General features: G+C 44.5%; 1 pseudogene; it reads left to right on the plus strand.

Moving 5' to 3' along the window:
* Nucleotides 1–261: 261 nt before the first annotated feature.
* LOC129023161 (protein BEX3-like) lies at nt 262–1,361 on the plus strand (annotated as a pseudogene).
* Nucleotides 1,362–4,798: the final 3,437 nt, after the last annotated feature.

Consider the following 4,798-nt stretch of genomic DNA (forward strand, 5'->3'; position numbering starts at 1 on the left):
TGAGGAGGGCAGATCACAAGGTCAGGAAATCAAGACCATCCTGGCTGGTGGAAACTCCATCTCCACTAAAAATACAAAAAATTAGCCAGGTGTGGTGGCAGGCACCTGTAGTCCCAGCTACTCGGGAGGCTGAGGGAGGAGAATCGAACCCAGGAGGCAGAGGTTGCAGTGAGCTGAGATCACACCACTGCACTCAAGCCTGGCGACAGAATGAGACTCCATCTCAAAAAAAAAAAAAAAAAAGGAAGGAAATACATCAAAATGCTAACAGTCATCAGGACTCGGGAAAGCAGAGCAGAAAAAAGTCTCATAGTGGCCAACATCCACCAGGAAAACAAAGAAACAGGGAAGCCTATTCAGAATAGAGAGCAAGATCACCCTTGGGAGGAGGAAAAGACCACCAGCCTACAGAAAAGAATAAACAGAAACAGGCTCACTGACTTGCCCCTAATTTTCTTTGTTTCTTTTAAGTTCTGGGATACATGTGCAGAACATGCAGCTTTGTTACATAGGTATACATGTGCCATGGTGGTTTGCTGCACCTTTCAACCCATCACCTAGGTTTTTTTTGTTGTTGTCGTTGTTTTGTTTGTTTGTTTGAGATGGAGTCTCGCTCTGGCGCCCAGGCTGGAGTGCAGTGGCACGATCTCAGCTCACTGCAAGCTCCGCCTGCCGGTTTCACGCCATTCCCCTGCCTCAGCCTCCCGAGTAGCTGGGACTACCGGCACTTGCCACCACGCCCGGCTAATTTTGTTTTTGTATTTTTAGTAGAGATGGGGTTTCACCGTGTTAGCCAGAATGGTCTCGATATCCTGACCTCGTCATCCACCCGCCTCAGACTCCCAAAGTACTGGGATTACAGGTGTGACCCACCACACCTGGCCTATCTAGGTTTTAAGCCACGCATGCATTAGGTATTTCTCCTAATTATATCCCTCCCCTTTCCCTCCATGTCTCTGACAGGCCCCGGTGTGTGATGTTCCCCTCCCTGTGTCCATGTGTTCTCATTGTTCAATTCCCACTTATGGGTGACAACATGCAGTGTTTGGTTTTCTGTTCCCATGTTAGTTTGCTGAGAATGATGGTGTCCAGCTTCATCCATGTCCCTGCAAAGGACATGAACTCATTCTTTTTTATTGGCCCCTAATTTTCAATGGGCCATACCCAATAGGCAGGTCAATGATGGGATGAATAGAGGTGGAGATGATATGGAAATGTTCATGGAGGAGATGAGAGGAATCAGGAGAGAAAAGGGAGCTACAATTGAGGAATTGTCTGTCTATCCTTATGGGAAGCTCTCTAATCCCCATGACCATCATGATGAATTTTGCCAATGCCTGGACTCCTGCCATTTTCCATGAGGTTAATATTGTGATTCCCATTGTTTTCTTCTTCCTTGCATTTTCCTAATACGTCTTTACTCATTTGCTGTGAACCTTATGTTAGTTACTTCCATGAGTCAGGTGAATCTTGTGCTTCCAGCTTCTAGCTTGATGTTTGCAGATGATCGAAAAATATCAATAAATAAAGCCTTTGTACCCAGTCTGTTTCTGTCATCAGTAGAACTTTGCTCATTTGCAGGGAAAAAATGTAAAGTTAATAGAGCAATTAAAAAGAAGTCTATACATTTATTATTGTCTCATTTTTAAGAATGTATACTTATGGAGGGTGGTTCCAAGATGGCCAAATAGGAACAGCTCCTGTCTACAGCTCCCAGCATGAGCAACGCAGAAGATGGGTGATTTCTGCATTTCCAACTGAGGTACTAGGTTCATCTCACTGGGGCTTGTCAGACAGTGAGTACAGGACAGTGGGTGCAGCCCACCAAGCATGAGCCAAAGCAAGGCGAGGCATCGCCTCACCCGGGAAGTGCAAGGGGTCAGGGAATTCCCTTTCTTAGCCAAGGGAAGCTGTGACAGATGGCACCTGGAAAATCGGGTCACTCCCACCCTAATACTGCGTTTTTCCAATGGTCCTAGCAAACAGCACACCAGGAGATTATATCCCATGCCTGGCTCAGAGGGCCCCACGCCCACAGAGCCTCACTCATTGCTAGCACAGCAGTCTGAGATCGAACTGCAAGGTGGCAGCAAGGCTGGGGGAGGGGCACCCGCCATTGCTGAGGCTTGAGTAGGTAAACAAAGTGCCCGGGAAGCTCGAACTGGGTGGAGCCCACTGCAGCTCAAGGAGGCCTGCCTGCCTGCCTCTGTAGACTCCACTTCTGGGAGCAGGGCATAGCCAAACAAAAGGCAGCAGAAACCTCTGCAGTCTTAAATGTCTGTGTCTGACAACTTTGAAGAGAGTAGTGGTTCTCCCAATACAGAGTTTGAGATCTGAGAACGGACAGACTGCCTCCCCAAGTGGGTCCCTGACCCTCGAGTAGCCTAACTGGGAGGCACCCCCCAATAGGGGCAGACTGACACCTCACATGGCCAGGTACCCCTCTGAGATGAAGCTTCCAGAGGAACGATCAGGTAGCAACATTTGCTGTTCAGCAATATTCGCTGTTCTGCGGCCTCCGCCACTGATACCCAGGCAAACAGGGTCTGGAGTGGACCTCCAGCAAACTCCAACAGACCTGCAGCTGAGGGTCCTGACTGTTAGAAGGAAAACTAACAAACAGAAAGGACATCCACACCAAAACCCCATCTGTACGTCACCATCATCAAAGACCAAAGGTAGATAAAACCACAAAGATGGGGAAAAAAACAGAGTAGAATAGCTGAAAATTCTAAAAATCAGAGCACCTCTCCCCCTCCAAAGGAATGCAGCTCCTCACCAGCAATGGAACAAAGCTGGACAGAGAATGACTTTGATGAGTTGAGAGAAGAAGGCTTCAGACAATCAAACTTCTCCGAGCTAAAGGAGGAAGTTCGAACCCATCGCAAAGAAGCTAAAAACCTTGAAAAAAGATTAGACGAATGGCTAACTAGAATAACGACCAGTGTAGAGAAGTCCTTAAATGACCTGATGGAGCTGAAAACCATGGCATGAGAACTATAAGACGAATGCACTAGCTTCAGTAGCCAATTCAATCAACTGGAAGAAAGGGTATCAGTGATGGAAGATCAAATGAATGAAATGAAGCGAGAAGTTTAGAGAAAAAAGAGTAAAAAGAAAGGAACAAAGCCTCCAAGAAATATGGGACTATGTGAAAAGGCCAAATCTACATCTGATTGGTGTACCTGAAAGTGACGCAGAGAATGGAACCAAGTTGGAAAACACTCTGCAGGATATTATCCAGGAGAACTTCCCCAACCTAGCAAGGCAGGCCAACATTCAAATTCAGGAAATACAGAGAAGGCCACAAAGATACTCCTCAAGAAGAGCAACTCCAAGACACATAAATGTCAGATTCACCAAAGTTGAAATGAAGGAAAAAATGTTAATGGCAGCCAGAGAGAAAGGTCGGGTTACCCACAAAGGGAAGCCCATCAGACTAACAGCTGATCTCTTGGCAGAAACTCTACAAGCCAGAAGACAGTGGGAGCCAATATTCAACATTCTGAAAGAAAAGAATTTTCAACCCAGAATTTCATATCCAGACAAATTAAGCTTCATAAGTGAAGGAGAAATAAAATCCTTTACAGACAAGCAAATGCTGATTTTGTCACTACCAGGCCTGCCCTACAAGAGCTCCTGAAGGAAGCACTAAACATGGAAAGGAACAACTGGTACTAGCCACTGCAAAAACATGCCAAATTGTAAAAACCGTCAATGCTAGGAAGAAACTACATTAACTAACGAGCAAAATAACCAACTAACATCATAATCACAGGATCAAATTCACACATAACGATATTAACCTTAAATGTAAATGAGCTAAATGCTCCAATTAAAAGACACAGACTGGCAAATTGGATACAGAGTCAAGGCCCATCAGTGTGCTGTATTCAGGAAACCCATCTCAAGTGCAGAGACACACATAGGTTCAAAATAAAGGGATGGAGGAAGATCTACCAAGCAAATGGAAAACAAAAAAAGGTAAGGGTTGCAATCCTAGTCTCTGATAAAACAGACTTTAAACCATCAACGGTAAGAAGAGACAAAGAAGGCCATTACACAATGGTAAAGGGATCAATTCAACAAGAAGAGCTAACTAGCCTAAATATATATGCACCCAATACAGGAGCACCCAGATTCATAAAGCAAGTCCTTAGAGACCTACAAAGAGACTTAGACTCCCACACAATAATAATGGGAGACTTTAACACCCCACTCTCAACATTAGATAGATCAATGAGACAGAAAGTTAACAAGGATATCCAGGAATTGAACTCAGCTCTGCACCAAGCAGACCTAATTGACATCTACAGAACTCTCCACCCCAAATTAACAGAATGTACATTCTTCTCAGCACCACATCGCACTTACTCCAAAATTGACCACATAGTTGGAAGTAAAGCACTTCTCAGCAAAGGTAAAACAACAGAAATTATAACAAACTGTCTCTCAGACCACAGTGCAATCAAACTAGAACTCAGGATTAAGAAACTCACTCAAAACTGCTCAATTCATGGAAACTGAACAACCTGCTCCTGAATGACTACTGGGTACATAACAAAATGAAGGCCCAAACAAAGATGTTCTTTGAAACCAATGAGAACAAAGACACAACATACCAGAGTCTCTGGGACACATTAAAAGCAGTGTGTAGAGGGAAATTTATAGCACTAAATGCCCACAAGAGAAAGCAGGGAAGATCTAAAATTGACACCCTAACATCATAATTAAAACAACTAGAGAAGCAAGAGCAAACACAGTCAAAAGCTAGCAGAAGGCAAGAAATAACTAAGAT

Source organism: Pongo pygmaeus, chromosome 23 (genome assembly GCF_028885625.2).
Source record: "Pongo pygmaeus isolate AG05252 chromosome 23, NHGRI_mPonPyg2-v2.0_pri, whole genome shotgun sequence".
Classification (NCBI taxonomy): Eukaryota; Metazoa; Chordata; class Mammalia; order Primates; family Hominidae; genus Pongo; species Pongo pygmaeus.